Below are 18,040 nucleotides of genomic sequence, written 5' to 3' on the forward strand. Positions count from 1 at the left end.
ATTAAACTCCGCTAGCTAGCTTAGCCTGTTAAATGGCTTCTGTCTCCCTCTCACTCCCCTGTGTGTCACATGTTTAGCTATTCCTCAGCCTCAGTCAGTGAAAATGCTAAATTTATTAAATGTAGTTTATTTGCAGCGCTGGAGGCGAGGTTTAGTGAATTAGGAATGCTTCTCCGCACCATGGAAACAAAGTCATTAGCTGCTGCAGTTAGCCAGTACGGACCAATGTAATGTAGCTCCTTCTAGCCAGCCCCCCGGTAGATCCCGAGCTGCCGGTAAACCATGGAGGCTGGGTGACTGTACGGAGGAAGCATAGTCCCAAGCACAAACCCACGGTTCACCCACTACCTGTTCATATTTCCAACATATTCTCCCCACTCAGTGACACACTGAGAAACAAACTCTTGTAATTGACAGCTCTATAGTCTGAAAGGTGAAGTTAGCGACACCAGCGACTACAGTCAAATGCATTACTGGGGCCAGAGAGGGAAACATTGAATCTTATCTAAAACTGCTGGCTAAGGATAAGCATAAATACAGTAAAATAGTAATACGTGTCGGCGGTACTGACACCCGACTGCGCAAGTCGGAGGCCACTACAATTAATGTTGAATTGGTGTGTACATTTGCAAAGACTATGTCGGACTGCATAGTTTTCTCTGGACCTCTGACCTGACCAGTGATATACAGTACTTAGCCGCATGTCATCATTCAATTGCTGCCTGTCGACGTGGTGTCCAGCAAATGATGTGGGCTTTGTAGAAAATTGGCAGACCTTCTGGGGAAGACCTGGTCTCATTTGGAGAGAAGACATTCATCCCACTTTGGATGAAGCAACTCTCATATCCAGAAATCGGACTGCGCTTCCATTAGCTACCTGCTCAAAATCCCATAGAGACTGTGTCTGTCCCTTGACCACCTAAATGAATTAAATCTGATACAAAAAGAGGAGTCATATATAAAAATCTAACAAAGATTAACATCTCCACAGCTACAACAAACAGAAGAATTAAACGTGGACTGTTAAATGTTAGATCATTATCAAAGCTGTACTAGTAAATGAATTCATATTAGATTATAAAATAGATTTATTTTGTCTAACCGAAACCTGGATTCGGCCAGAAAAAATATGCCAGCTTAAATGAATACACTCCCCCCATATTAATACTCACATTCCTTGAGACAACGGCTGAGGGGGTGGAGTTGCAGCCACAAAGTCAGTTCTTAGTCTTTCACACCCAACATGGAAAACAGTACAATCAGTTTTTATTGTTGTAGTGTACCACACTCCTGGCCCATACTCTGAATTTCTACTGGAATTTTCAGAGTTCTATTGAGTCTAGTCCTTAAAAAAGCTAAAGTAATTATTATGGCCAATTTCAATATCCACGTGGACAATAATGATAGCCTTTGCACAGCATTTATGTCTCTTAGATTTGGCTTCTGTCAGTGTGTACATAAACCCGCTCACTGCTTTAGTCACACTCTTGACCTTGTTTTGACATATGGCATTGAAATAGAACATTTAATAGTCTGAAGGCCTTGTCCCTTATCTGACCTTTGTTTAATAACTTTTGAGTTTATAGTAATTGAATACATACAATACTTATGTCAATTGTAGGCCCTCTCAAATCAACCATTTTGTGGACAGTGCTGCAAGCTCATTAAGGACTCAATTGCTCTGCTAAAAAATACATAACACAGATAAAGCAAAAAAGACTAGCACCATGGAGTAATACTGCGGTTTGCATTTTAGGACAAAATGTGCAAGAACTTGAAAGGAAATGGAATTCCTCAAAACTCACAGAATCCCGCTCAATCTAGCAAGACAGCCATAGATCGTATAGGAAAGCCCTATGAACTGCCAGAGTACCCTATTACTCAAAATTAATTGAGGATAACAAGCATAACCCCAGGTTTCTCTTCAGCACTGTACAGACTGCCAGAGAGCCATGGTGCTAACGAGCCTTGTATCCCTGTAACCCTCGGCAGCAATGACATTATGACCTTTTTTAATGACAAGATTTTAAACATCAGAGACAAAATTCAACACCTGCTGACCTCAGCTGGTACTGATTGACATTCAAACACTGGAACCTTAGAAACAGCAGTACAACCAGAAAATTATCTTGACTGCTTTTCTCCCATTGACCTTCATCCACTAAATTCATTCAAATTTTCATCTAAACCAACAACATGCTTCTTAGACCCGATCCCAACTAAGCTGCTCAGAGAAGTTTTCCCTTTACTTAGCACGTCTCTATTACTGGGGAGTTCGGTCCTCACATCCTTCTACAGATGTGTGGTGGAGAGCGTCCTGTGCTCCTGCATCACTGTGTGGCATGGCAGCTGCTCTGCAGCAGAGAAAAAAGCTCTGCAGAGGGTGGTGAAAGCTGCACAAAAGACTGTGGGACACAGCCTATCCACCACCACAGACATTTACACCTCCAGGTGCAGGAAAAGGGCCTCCTGCCTCATGAAGGACCCCACCCACCCCTCACACAAACTGTTTGCCCCTCTCCCCTCAGGCAGGAGGCTGCGGAGCATCAAGAGCAGGACCACCAGACTGAGGAACAGCTTCTTCCCAGAAGCTGTGAGACTGTTGAACTCTGGAGGTCCTCTGTAGCCCCTGCTGCCAAACTCACACTTCACACACCAACAAACACACAAACAACCACCCATGGAACATTTTGCACAATGCAGCATTTGCACAGAACTCAAACTACTCATATGTTCATTGCACTACGGTCATTTGCACTACCCTGTCAGCCATTTGCACTACTGTTTATACTGTTTACACTGGTGTTTATATCATCTACTGTTTTTCACTTATATTCCACTGTTTTTATATTATATAGCATTGTTTATATTTATATTTATTTTACTAGGAAACTGGGCTTATACTGGGACCGGGGAAACTAATTTCGTTCCACTCATGTTTTACGTGTGTGAAATGACAATAAAGCTCCTTGAATCCTTGAATCCTTTTCTTTAATGGTTAGAACAACAATACTGTTGACCAGCAGGTCTGACTGGCCACTGCAGAATGACAAGTTCTATTTCTCCTAAAGTTTAATCTGTTTCAACCTTTTTGCCGCACAATCATCACTTTTTTCTGAAAATACTTAAAGCAGTTAAAAATGAATAAGAATACTGGCAGATGTGTTATTCAGTTATATTTTAATGATTTAAGTCATAGTTATCATGTTTAACTGTACCAAACTGCCTCATATTGAGGTGTTTCTAATAATTTTCTTACTACATTTGTTTGCTGCAGAATAAGTAGAGTTTTGGCTAGATAGACCACTAGTTCATTGCTTTTCTTGCAAGACCAGCTTTATTCTGCTTCTGATCGTTGGCCTTTGCTGGTTGGATGTCACAAACAGCATCCCTGACGCAAAAAGAGCTGAACCCCGATACAGAGTCAAAAAGGCAGGCAAGCGAGGCTGAGGTCTGAACAATAATCTTTATTAAATAAAGCAAAGCTCAAAAAGCACACACTTACTTCCGGTTGGTGAGCGGAATGGAGTAGTGGTGTTTTTCTAGACTCCTGCCACGCATTTTCCATTTTGACCACAAATTATCTTAAAGTTGGTGCATTTAGTAACTTCGACACATCAAAACCTGCCTTAAAGTGTCTTACAAGCCAACATGGCATCTAGGACGAGCAAACTGGACAAAGAGAAGAAAAAAACAGAACAAGCTTTTGCGGCTAACCCTGCTATCGATAATGCCACGTTGGCTAGCATGCTAGCCGACCTCAGAGCGGATTTGCTAACTAAACCGGACTCTCTTTCTGTCAGATTTGAAAACAAGCTTGCTGCCATTGATACAAAATTGGATGGGTTGCAGTTTACGGTGAACAATCACGAACAGCGTATCTGCAATGTGGAATCTGGGCTGAACCAACTGCAACTTCTAGAAACACAGGTAACCTCTATGGCTGAAGATAACGCAAGGCTGAAAGCTAAGCTCACAGACCTAGAAGGGAGAAGCAGACGGTGCAACATTCGTCTCATAGGTGTGCCTGAATCAGTCGAGGGTGCAGGGCCAACAACTTTTTTTTCTAAGTTCTTGGTTGATGTGATGGGACAAGATGTGCTACCCTCCCCTCCTGAGCTCGAGAGGGCTCATCGTGCACTTAAACCCAAGCCAGCTGAAGGAGAAAAGCCCAGGGCAGTGATCATCTGTTTTCACAAGTTTCAAACTAAAGACACTGTGATTCGTGCTGCCCGTCGGAAGCGAGGCGAGCTGAAGTATGATGGTAAGCCGATATACATTTACGAGGACTACTGCCCTGAAGTGCTGGATCAACGTGCAGAGTACAAAGACGTAATGAATCGACTCTACACCCTCCAACTCAAGCCTTCACTGCTCTACCCGGCACTGCTCTACCATTTATTTCATATACCACAATATGCATATAATACACAGTTAACTCCACTGCCTGTATGGAAAGTACAAACACTGTGAATAATATCCGTTTCATATCATGGAACGTCAAGGGGGCAAACCAAGCAACTAAAATAAATAAGATAATGTCACATATTCAGGGTCTTAGAGGAGACGTGGTGTTTCTGCAGGAGACACACTTGCGTAGTGATGAAATTTTACGCATTAAGAGGGGTAGGTTTAGTCAATTGTATCACTCCAAGTTTAGTGCTAGGGCTAGGGGAGATGCAATCTTAATTCAAAATCATATTCCCTTTGAGTTAGAAAAAGTTGTTGCGGACTCATCTGGTAGGTTTGTTATAGTGTCGGGGAAGCTGTGCAATATCCCAGTTATCTTAGCTAGTGTTTATGCACCAAATTGGGATGATGAACAGTTCATATCCAGGTTCTTTACCTCCATTCCCAATATTGAAACATACCACATAATCGTAGGAGGGGATTTCAATTTTGTTCAAGATGCTGACTTAGACAGATCCTCTTCCAGACCATATTCCCTTTCAAATTCGGCTAAACAACTTGCTTCCACTGCAGCAGAGCTGGGTTTTTCAGACCCATGGAGGTTTAAATTTCCTGACAAAAAATCAAAAATCTCTTTTTTTTCACATGTCCATCGTTCTTATTCTAGAATAGACTTTTTTCTCCTAGATAATCGATTACTTTCTACTATCCACTCATGTGAGTACCATAGTATTATGATTTCTGACCATGCGCCCACATCTCTAGACATACATTTTCCTACTTACAGACGTCTTTTAAAGCCATGGAGATTCAGTTCATATTTATTAGCTAATGACCCCTTTATTGAGTCTTTAACATCCTCCATACATATATTTTTTGAAATTAATGATACCCCAGATGTGTCAAGAGGCACTTTATGGGAAACCTTCAAGGCATATCTAAGAGGTCACATAATTTCCTACTCATCTCATCTTAACAAAATGAATATGGCCAGACAGTCAGAATTAACACAAATGCTTAAAGAAGTTGATGACAATTATTCTACAAACCCAGACCCTGCACTATACAAAAAACGCCTGCAACTTCAATCTGAGTTTGATTGTCTAACTACTAATGAAGCAGAACGACAATTGCTCCAATCTAGACAACGTTTTTTTGAGTCAGGAGATAAGGCTGGCAAACTCCTTGCCCAGCAGTCTAGATCTGCAGCTGCTTCTAGGCTTATTCCAAGTGTTAAGTCACCATCTGGCGTCACCCTTACTGACCCAAAACATATAAATGAAACATTTGCTAAATTTTATTCTGATCTATATGCATCAGATCATCCACAGATTAATACAACCAATCTGCTCAATACTATTGAATTTCCCAGAGTAGAGAGTGAGTTAGTAGAAAATTTAGCCAGCCCAATATCACCAACTGAGGTTGCAAATGCTATTAGGGCTTTACAAAGTGGCAAATCACCGGGTCCAGATTTTATAAGAAATTTGCCCTACTTCTCTCTAAAGCCCTCAGCGATGTATATAATGAGGCACTGTCTGTTGGTCGACTCCCTCCAACCCTAACTAACACCACTATTTCTCTTTTGTTGAAAAAAGACAAAGATCCTTTTCTTTGTAGTAGTTTCAGACCCATATCTCTCCTAAACGTGGATTACAAGATTCTAGCCAAACTTTTATCCCTCCGCCTCCAGCTGATTTTACCAAGAATTATTTCATTGGATCAAACAGGCTTCATGTTAGGAAGACACTCATTCCACAATACCAGAAGACTATTCAATATACTTAACATGCCCAGCTCCAGCACCCCAGAGGTTGTGGTGTCGCTGGATGCTGAGAAAGCTTTTGACAGGGTGGAATGGGACTTTCTTTTTGAAATAATGGATAAATTTGGGTTAGGTTCAGGTTTTATTTCATGGGTCAAATTGTTATATTCATCTCCAGTTGCATCTGTACAAACAAATTATACCATCTCACCCCCTTTTCAGCTCCACCGTGGTACTAGACAGGGCTGTCCACTGTCCCCTTTATTGTTTGCCATAGCCATTGAACCTCTGGCAATCTGGTTAAGATCTGAACCTAGATTTCAAGGTATCCTTCGCCATGGCACTGTGCATAAGCTATCATTATATGCAGACGATCTACTCCTTTATGTGTCAAATCCCTCCATATCACTCCCAGTTGTCTTAGATATTCTAAATCAGTTCGGCCAATTGTCTGGCTGTAAACTCAATTTTGGGAAAAGTGAGCTATTTGCAATAAATGACTTGGTTGGGGATCTCCCAAACAACATAGCCCCTTTTAGGAGGGCAGATGAAGGCTTTAAATATTTAGGGATATTTGTTACAAGGACCCTGGCAGATACTTTCAGTAAAAATTTTGTTCCCTTGCTTGGTAAGGTTGAGGAAGACTTTACCAGATGGTCCACCTTGCCTTTGTCTTTGGCTGGCAGGGTGAACCTTATCAAGATGGTTGTTTTGCCAAAGTTTCTTTACCTTTTTCAACATATTCCCGTACTTACTTCAAAAAAGTTTTTTGCTAAATTGGACAAATCAGTGTCAAAGTTTCTTTGGGCCAGTAAACCTGTGCACATGCAGAAAAAAATATTGCAACTTCCTAAGTGAGAGGGGGGCCTTGCTCTCCCCAATTTTTTGCACTATTACTGGGCAGCTAATATTCATAAACTATTGTATTGGACTGACAAATCCACTACCAATCAACCTGCCTGGGTCCAAATTGAAATTTCTTCATCTCAAGCCTCATTGAGGTCATGGCTATGCTCTTCACTTTCTGTGTCAACCACTGATGTAAGCATTAACCCAGTAGTCAAACAGTCCCTTAAAATATGGTTGCAATTCAGGAGGCATTTTGGCCTGAAAGATTGCTCTATTTATGCTCCAGTATTACACAACAATAATTTCAAACCATCAATTATGGACCCTGCCTTTCAGCTGTGGTTTGAAAGGGGCATAACCTCTATTAATGATCTTTTTGACAATGGTACTTTCATGAGCTTTACTGATCTGTCAACCAAATTTAAGCTCCCTCCTTCCCACCTCTTTCGTTTTTTTCAAATTAGACACTTTGTTCAGAAAAACTACTCTGACTTCCCAAATCTCCCCTCAAAAACTTTGCTAGATTCACTTCTTGTGTTAAACCCCAATCAGAGAGGGAATATTTCATATATTTTTAGAGCCCTTGATTCTATCACTGCAATCTTCCCCCAACAAACAAAAAATCTATGGGAACAGGATCTAGGAATGACTCTTGAAGAAGACCAGTGGGCTAACATTCTAGAGTTAGTACACCATTCCTCCATCTGTGCCCGACATGGGTTAATCCAATGCAAATTCATACACAGAATCTACTACACTAATCATAGATTGTCAAAATTTTATCCCAAGGTCGCAGACATCTGTAATAGATGTAACCAGTCTCCTGCCGATCTTATGCACATGTTTTGGTCATGTCCAAAGCTGATAGACTTTTGGTCTAAAATATTTGATACTCTCCACATGGCCTATAATGTGGGAGCTGACCCCCACCCTTTACCAGCTCTTTTTGGTATTCCACAGACTAACGCCTTTACAAGCGAAGCACAACATGGTATAGCTTTCTGTACTTTACTGGCCAGACGCTTAATTTTGCTTAACTGGAAGCATACACTACCCCCTTCCTATAGTTGATGGGTGAGGGAGGTCCTCTTCAACCTAAAGCTGGAGAGGCTAAGGTTTTCCCTCAAGGGCTCCCTGAGGAAATTTGATAAAACTTGGGATCCTTTGCTGTCCATTATAGACACATTAGATATTGAGGAGACAGATATCTGAGCTTACATAAAATTTTTTTTTTTTTCCCTTTCTTTCCTTTCTTTCCCCCCCTTTTTTATTTTTATTTATTATTATTACTATTTTATTTTATTTTTATTATTAATATTATACCTTTAAAATCTATTATTATTATTGTTGTTATTATTTTTTTTCACTTAGGAGGGTGGGGGGTGGGATGGGTGGGTTGGGAGGTTGTAAGTTGTAAACTAAAAATGTGAGCATTTTCTTTTTCATATGGGGTTTTCATCCCCCGTGTCTAAATTGTATATTTGTACTGTTGATGCTCAATAAACAAATTATTAAAAAAAAAAAAAAAAAAAGCACACACTTACTGTGGCAGGGGATCAAAGAAAAAACTGGCATGGCTAGGCATGAAAGAACAAAAGATTCTGGCATGAACACAGAAGACATGTGACACAGGTGACTGGGAAGACAAGGACTAAATAGACAAGACGAGACACAGGTGAAACACATCAAGGGAGGAGAATGCAATCAGATTGAACAAAAGCAAAGCTAGATGAAACAGAGACACACAGGGGAAGTGACGCTTTTATAATAACAATAACAGGACATGCCAAAAATCTTGAACATAACACATGGAAACACAAGACACACATGAAATCTGACACATAGACTCAAAAACCAAGTGACAGAACCCCAGGGTGTGACATTGGCTGGGTAAGGCATGACTATAAATTAACAGTTTGCTTCAAGCATAGAAGCTGCTGTGTTAACTGTATGTTTTTTGGCAAGGCACTTAACCCCCCCCAGTTTGCTCCCCGGGCACCTGAAATGTCAGCCTTCTGCTCCTGTGTTTTTCACTGCATGTTGCATGTGTGTGTTCAATCAGTGATGGGTTGAATGCAGAGAAGAATTTCAGTGTATGTAAAAAATATACTGACAATAAAGGTTTGAAGTGTGAAGCTTGTCTGTTCCACTTAGCCCAGAGACACAGTTGTGTCTGTTTAATGGAAAAAAATAAAGCTGTATCAGCATTGCCACTGACTGTTTTATAATACAACTGCAAGAGAAACACAGACACAACCAGATAACATAGCCTCTTGACTCAAACTGATAACTCATAGATAGATAGATACTTTATTGATCCCGGAGGAAATTCATAGTCATCCAGAATTAAGTTTTCCCATTAGTTAACACTGACAAACAGAAATCAGAGGTAGGTATTTTTAAATAAAGCAATACGATCCATAACTCCTCTTTGTCAGGTTCTGCAAGAACTGCAATACTGGCTGTAGGTGGATCTGTCCATCTATTATTAAAGCAGTAAACATGATAACACGTTACATGAAAATACTTTACAGATGTTAGCTGCCTTAACAACTTACTGATTTTATAAAATAGCTAGGCTGCATTACAACTTGACATAGTCTACTGAGTTGCATCTCTTTGCTGAAACCATTATGGCTGAATAATCTGGAAGTTAGCAAGCTTTAAAAGACTTGCAGAGCTCACTTTTTTTCTGGTGCATTATCAGCTGTCTGCTGAGGGTGGATCTGATGAGGCAGCTGTGTGAAGTGAAGTAATTGCATCAACTGTCAGTCTTCCACAGTCCTGGCTTCATCATTTCATCTTGAACATCATACAAGCCCCACCATTACAAATATAATGCTCCCATATAAAATGACTGGCAAAGATGACTGTGGTTTTCACTGCAGATGTTAAACTCAATGGTGTAATCGCTTACTCTTTGCTTGCCTAAGCATAGACCCATAAAGGATTCTGTAGCTCCATGCCCTTGGTTGGTGTGATTGAAAAATTTGCATAGAGTCTCAGTAAATAATGTTAGTGAGCAGCACAAAGGAGAGTCTGTGCTTGCCTTTAAAAATGGAGACCACAGTGGAGCAGTTACATCAGTTACAACAAAAGGTGATCCCACACAAGGATGAGGGATGAAGCAATCTGGAAGTGGAAATGGTTGTTGGGATTTTCAACCTGGCTGCTGATGGAAGACTGGTCTATTCACAGCATTCACTGAGTGCAGTGCAGGGAAGTAACAAGTCAACATGTATGACAAGTCAACTTTTATCAATTATTCAGTTATTACTATTAGGAATGTTCATTTGTGATAATAACTCAGTGCTTGGGAGTGTAGACTACAATTGGTATTTCATTACAGATATCATCAATCTACGTTTGAAGACATTTTTTAAAAACGTTGTGACTAGTTTAAATTAAATTAATGATATGTTGTCTTCTTGGAATTGTAACTAGTAAAAATGTATTCTGACATATCTAGAATTGCATTTCAGATATTAGAGATACAAATGCAGAGTTAAAATTCTATTCACATTAACAATAACAATAATTTTGTGACATCTACAGTTTTTTTTAAAAAAACTAACCATAATTCAATTTTATATATCAAAAAGAATTGCCATTAGTTAAAATGACAACATATTCAAAATGTTTTGTTGTAGATATCTGTAATTGTTATTGTTACCCCGTGGGATCACCCCCCGCAGGGACAGGCATTGGTTTTGGGTGCACTCCATGCCAGATGGCAGGCAAAAGCGGAGACCTGGGTATAGGGGTTGCTAACAAGCCCCAGGTTGAGCACCACTGTGATAGAGTTCTCCCTCAGAGAATAAGAGGGTCACCTATATGTGACTGTGCTGAAGGGAAGCCTCTGACTGCATGTCTATGGACTGAACAACAGTTCAAAGTTTCTGGCCTTCTTGCAGTCTCTAGGTGGTGTCTAGCTCTGGTTGTACTGGAATACTTCAACGCTTACATGGGTAATGACGGACAAACATGGAAGGGGGTGATTGAAAAGAACGGCCTGCTTGATCTGAATGTGAGTGGTGCTTTCTTATTGGATATCTGTGCTGCTCATGGACTGGCCATGCGCATAAGATGGTTCATAAGTGTACTTGGTACTAGATCAACAAAGGATGCTAATCAGTTAAAAAATTTTGTAACTGTTTTTGCACACTTTTTGCTTATTGTACTCTTTTCTGTTGTTGTGAGCTGCCACGACAAGTAAATTTCCCCACTGCGGGATCAATAAAGTTCATCTTATCTCATCTTAATCAAATCTGCGGTTGTATCTTCAGATACCGTACCGTACTTTTGGTGAAGAAAGGAGCAGAGCTGTCAAATTATCTCCAACAACATATGTCCGGGCAGGCTGTCGGACAGACCAGGTAAGCTGTAAACAATTAACAACTCAATTATTGATGTCACCTGTTCCTTGATGGTTTTCCTTGAGTCTTGGTGGTTCCGAGTGTTTAGCCTTTATTCTTGCTAGCTAGTTTGTTTACCACCATGTGTAGCATTATAGCCATTTTATGTGCTTCTGTGATAATCAGACTTTTTTTTTTTGCATGTGTAAGCTCAGTCCTTACTTCATTCAATTTATATGCACAATTTTTTTTTCTTTCTTTTTTTCTTTTTATTTTTCTTTTTTTACCATTTTAAGTTTCTCCCTACCATGATGGATATTCCATGTTTTGAGCATTCTAATGATAATATTCATTCTGTAAGAAAGTGAGAATATTAAACAATAATGGGCTAATTAGAACAAAATATACTGCTATTTTTAAGTTTGACCTCAACAGTGCCTTATTAGAAAAATTCTGGCCCATTTTAAAATCTCTTAATCTGTCTTGAACCTGGACTCAGTGTTGTGAAGAATCTCATCCTGCCTCTCTTTGAAGCCAACATTAACTTCAGCAGTAAACCGTATTATTAAGGCTTATACGTCAGATATCAATTACTGTAATGCTGGACCTGACAGTATTCGATATCTGACGACAGTTTGTCATTTATTACAAAAACTGGTTGACTATGTGGCTTTTCAAAATGAATATCATACTGCATTGAATGATCATGATTATTTTTGAATGTGTAATGTCAATAAATGGTCAGTGTTGGTCAGACAAAAAAAAAAGAAACCAACAACAGACAAGCAAAATCAAAGTAAAATCTTTAAATACTTGACCTGATTTAGCACACTGCACCACACCACTGTACCAGAGGGTTTACACACACACACACACACACACACACAATTACCACACTCACTGTATACAAAACACAGAGCAACCATTCACAGCACTGTGTTTTCTGCTGGCACTGCATTGCAGTCATCTCTGACCTCCAAGCTCCTGATTGTCCATTTCTCCATCAGCCTCCCATCTTTCCCTCCTGCTCTCTTTCTTTCCAGCCCAGCATGTTATTTTCTCTTTTTGCTCCACCTACCTTACTCTCCTGTCCACACGGAACTTCAACATCTTCCCCTGGATCAGTCATGTAGCAACTGCGCAGAAGTTGGGAGGTACAGAGAGACAGATGGAGGAGAGATGCACAAAGCTAGCAAGACAGATGGATGAGAAGAGAGAGTACACACTGCTGTCTTCTTTCTCCTTCAGACTGCATGCCTCTCTCTCAGCTGGTTTCCCCATCTGTCTCACCCTTTCTCTCTCTCTCTCTCTGTATCCTTCCTATCTTTCTCTCTCCCTCTCTCTTTCTCTCTCTCTCACACACAGACACACACACACTCTGCTTTTGGCTGAAAATTGCAACACTCAGCTTATTTAGTCCTCTAACCACAGTTGAAAAACCTTCTCTCTCTCTCTTTATCTGCCCCTCTCTCTCTTTCACCTCTAGCTGTGGCCTAGAGGTTGGAGAAGTAGCCGGAGGGTCACCCGATAATAATCAACACTGTCCCCCTCCTTTAGTAATGGCTGGCGTGCCCTTGAGCAAGGCACCTAACCTCCTAACTGCTCCCTGGGCATCTGACATGGCAGCCCACTGCTCCTGTGTGTTCATTGCATGTAATGTACTGTGTTGCATGCATATTAAACCAGTGCTGGGTAAAATGCAGAGACGAATTTTGGCGTATATAAAAATATACTGACAATGAAGTTTGAAGTTTCTTTCTTTCTTTGTCTGTGCATAATTATCTCATATTTTTTACTTATAGTTGCCTTTCTAGACACTCACCTTATACCATTAAACATAAAAACAGACACAACAATACAAGATAATAAAATACAATTTAAAATATATAGTGCAGTTTAGGTCAGAGGGAGTAGGCTAGTGTAAACAGATGGGTTTTTTTAATATTTGTAAATAGAGAGAAGAAGCCTTGGAGTTTCCAGAATAGGAGATGCATTTGGCTTTAGAAATGCAGTCTTTGTAGTGGAGAATATGGTTTGAACACATGTCCTTGTGCACAATAAGACCGGTTTTCCTGTAGAGTCTTTCAAGTTGACGTCCTTTTGCTGTTGAAGAGTGGAAGTGAACCAAGGTGCAGAGAGAGTAAATGAGACAGATGTGGTTTTGAGTAGTGCAAGATTATTATTATAAGCTGTGGACTACAGCCCACTTAATGATATCACGTTTAAAAATCGCTATCCCCTACCTCTCATGTCATCGCTCTTTGATCAGATCCAGCAGGCAAAGATTTTCACTAAACTAGATCTCCGCAATGCTTATCATCTGATCAGGATTAGAGAAGGTGACGAATGGAACACGGGGTTTAACACTCCAAGTGGACATTATGAGTACCTGGTTATGCCTTTCAGTCTAACTAATGCACCAGCAGTTTTTCAGGCTATGATCAATGATGTCCTCCAGGATTTTCTAGATCAGTTTGTTTATGTGTATCTTGCTGATATACTCATTTACTCTGCTGACCTTGATTCTCACCAGACTCATGTCAAGAAGGTTCTACAGAGGTTACTAGACCATAAGCTGTATGTCAAGGCGGAGAAAATTGAGTTTCATGCCGACACCATCTCCTTCCTGGGCTTCATCGTAGCCCGAGGCAAGGTTCAGATGGATCCGGCTAAGATTAGTGCGGTTGCTGAGGGGCCCACACCTGATAGCCGCAAGAAGGTTCAGCAGTTCCTTGGATTTGCTAACTTTTACAGGCGGTTTATCAAGGGTTTCAGCGCCATAGCCGCTCCGCTTCATGCTTTGACTTCCTCCAAGGTGTGTTTTCAGTGGACTCCAGAGGTGGAGACAGCTTTCCAGGAACTCAAGCGACGCTTCACCTCTGCACCCATCCTCACCCTACCTGACCCTCAGCGGCAGTTCGTTGTGGAAGTGGACGCCTCCAATGAGGGGGTAGGAACGGTCCTCTCTCAAAAGTCCGAACAGGATGGTAAGATGCATCCATGTGCCTTTTTGTCACAGCGGCTATCCAAGGCTGAGAGGAACTATGATGTTGGCAACTGCGAACTGTTGGCGGTCAAGCTAGCATTGGAGGAGTGGTGGCATTGGCTTTTTTTTTTTCCAAGATGGCGGCGTAGGTGCACACAGCAGCTCGAGGCTCTCGGCTTTTTGTGTATTTATTCATGTTTTTGTTTGTGTTTTCATCACTGTTTTTACCACTCAAAGCCTTAATTCAGTATGGAAGGGCTGAATTGTGGGAATTGGGGAAAAATTACGGACTGTTTGCACCCCCAAAGCTGGATTTTATCCCACTAGAGCTACAGCGGACCACAAAGGCTCTTGCCATCCCCCCTCTGTGGCCTCGGAGACGGGGGGGACAACGTAAACAAAAGCGGGTTAAGCGGAGCGGACTGCGTGCTAGGCTACATGCTAACCCACAGAGACCGGCTCTTCCCAGTCTCCTCGCCAACGCCAGGTCACTCGTCAACAAACTGGACGGGATTCGAATGAGGATCGTCTCACGTAAGACGGACAGCTGTGTGGCGATCTTCACCAAGACCTGGCTGGATAAAAACATCCCCGATGCAGCGGTGGAGCTAGCGGGGCGCTTGCTGTTCCGTGCCGACAGGACTGCGGCTTCAGGCAAGACCAAAGGCGGAGGTTTGGCGCTGTACATTCACAACTCGTGGTGTACAGCAACGAACATAATAGGAACTTTCTGCTCCCCCGATTTGGAATATCTTGCAGTGAAGTGCAGACCATTTAAACTGGTTAGAGAACTCAGCTCTGTCATGATTATAGTGACCTATATACCACTAGCGCTAAGCTAGCGCTAGAGGAGCTATACTGCCTGATTAGCAGCCAAATGGACGCTAATCCAGAGGCGGCTGTGATCGTGGCTAGGGACTTTAACCATGTGGAATTAAACAAATTCATCAACTTTCTGACTAGAGACCCACCACCAGAACCATCCAGGTTTGGACTGAGGAGGCTGCCTCAGCCATACAGGACTGCTTCGAGCACACAGACTGGGGAGTGTTCAAAGCAGACGCTGACCTGGAGGAATACACGTCAGCTGTGTTGTCCTATGTTCACTTCTGTACTGATGCTGTCATACCCACAAAGACAATCACAGTTTTTCCTCATCAAAAACAACATGGGTGGACGGCACAGTGTGGCTCCTGCTAAAAGCCCAGGATGCAGCCTATAGGTCAGGAGATAGGCTGGCTTACAGCAGGGCCCGGAAAGAATTGAAAAAGGGCATCCAGCTGGCAAAACACAGGTATAAGCAGCGCGTTGAGGAGCACTTCAACCACAACGATCCATGTAACATGTGGAAAGGCATCAGGACCATCATGGACTACAAGCGCAACGACCAGCAGGTCAGCCGTGACCCGACCCTACCTAACACCTTGAACAACTTCTTCGCATGCTTCGACTCTCCAAGCAGCAGAAGAACTGCACACCTTTTTCAGCCAGAGGTGCAGCAGCAGCCTCTCGTCCTGCAGCTGCACCAAGTGACCTCCGCTTTGAGGAGGATTAACATCAACAAGGCTGCAGGTCCAGATAAGGTGTCAGGACGCACACTGAAGTCATGCGCAGACCAACTAGCAGAAGTCTTTCTGGACATCTTCAACCTGTCCATGCAGCTGTCCACGGTCCCTGTGTGCCTGAAGTCCTTCATCATTGTGCCTGTGCCCAAGAAATCAACCATCACCTGTTTCAATGACTACCGACCTGTCGCTCTGACCCTGGTTATTATTATTATATTATTATTAAGTGCTTCGAGAGGACCATCCTGAGATACGTCAAGGACGCCATCCCTGTTGGCCTGGACAGTTTGCAGTTTGCCTACAGGGAGAACTGTTCCACGGAGGATACTGTCTCATTAGCACTTCACACGGCCCTGACTCACCTGAAGCTCCACAACCTGGGTCTGTCAGCTTCACTGGATCAGGGACTTCCTCACCAACAGGCCCCAGGTGGTGAGGATAGGGGAGTCTACATCTGCCCCACTGATCCTCAACACTGGCACGCTGCAGGGTTGTGTACTCAGCCCTGCCTTATTCACCCTCTACACACACGACTGCTCTGCTATCCACCCCATAAACATGGTCGTTAAGTTTGTGGACGACACCACTGTGGTGGGTCTCATATCTAACAATGATGAGACCCACTACAGAGATGAGGTCCAGATTGTTCCAGGAACCTGGACAATAGTGAACATCAGCAAGACCAAGGAGGTCATAGTGGACTACAGGAGGTCCAGGAAGACCAATCACGATCCCGTCTGTATACTTGCGGAGGCGGTTGAGCGGGTGGACAGCATTAAGTTCCTGGCCATCCACATTTCCTCTGACCTCTCCTGGTCAGTGAACACCTCACACCTGGTGAAAAAGGCCCAACAGCAGCTCTTCTTTCTCAGGAAGTTGAAACGGACTGGACTGTCTACTAAGCTGCTTGTGAACTTTTACAGGGCCACAACTGAAAGCATCCTGTGTCTCAGTGTGACTGTGTGGTATGGCAGTTGCACAGCACAGGACAGGAAGGACTTATCCCGGGTGGTGAGGACAGCACAGAGGATTGTGGGCTGCAGTCTACCAGATCTGGACTCAGTTTACACTGCCCGAGTCCAGAAGAAGGCAAGACGCATTGCCACAGACCCCACCCACCCGGGCAACGAACTGTTTGTACCACTTCCATGAGGAAAGTGGTACAGGAACATTAAAACCAGCACGAACAAACTCAGGGACAGCTTCTTACCCAGAGCTGTAAAAGCAATAACCCCCCTACAGTGAAACACTCACGTCCCACCCCCCTACAGGACTTCACACATACACCCTCCCCCGTCTAGCCGCATACACACAAACAGCATACCACAGACTGACACTAAGTGCACTTTATCTACCTCATTTTGTATTTTATATTTTTATATATTTTTTTTCTTAAGTGTGCAATTTTAATTTTCTGCTGCTATTTATAGGTGTGATTTTAAGCTGAGAATCTGCACAAAATTTCATTATGCTTGCATAATGACAATAAAGACTCTTGAATCTTGAATCTTGAACCTTGAATTGGCTGGAGGGGGCCCCTCAGCCGTTCATAGTATGGACCGACCACAAGAACCTGGAATACATTTGTCATGCTAAAAGACTGAATTCTCGCCAGACCAGGTGGGTTTTGTTCTTTAACCGATTCAGTTTTTCTCAACGTCAAGCCTGATGCCCTGTCATGCATCTACGACCCCGAGCTTTTTGCTAAAGAACCAGAACCTATTCTTCCACATTCCTGTGTGGTTGGAGTGGTCACTTGGCAAATAGAAAAAGTGGTAAAGCAGGCAAACGGTGAAGCTCCGCCACCTAGTGGGTGCCCTAAGAATAGACTGTTTGTTCCTGTTGAGTTATGCCCACAGGTGGTCCATTGGGCTCACACCTCCCTGCTCTCCTGCCATCCGGGGATTAGACAGATGCTGTTCGCTATCTCCCGGAGGTTCTGGTGGCCATCCATGGAAGCGGAGGTCTGGGAATACGTAGAGGCTTGCTCGGTCTGTGCTCGGAACAAGTCATCCGCCACGTCTCGCATGGGGCTTCTGAATCCTCTACCTATTCTGTCCAGGCCATGGGCGGAAATATCCTTGGACTTCGTCAGAGGGCTTCCGCCCTC

The 18,040-nt window shown here is 42.6% G+C and overlaps 1 protein-coding gene across 1 annotated transcript in view; it reads right to left on the minus strand.

Annotated features, from left to right (window-relative positions):
* Positions 1–18,040, minus strand: part of plekha6 (pleckstrin homology domain containing, family A member 6) — a 134,214-nt gene that overhangs the window by 68,439 nt on the left and 47,735 nt on the right. The gene's annotated exons all lie outside the window — the stretch shown is intronic.

Source organism: Scatophagus argus, chromosome 3 (assembly GCF_020382885.2).
Source record: "Scatophagus argus isolate fScaArg1 chromosome 3, fScaArg1.pri, whole genome shotgun sequence".
Lineage (NCBI taxonomy): Eukaryota > Metazoa > Chordata > Actinopteri > Scatophagidae > Scatophagus > Scatophagus argus.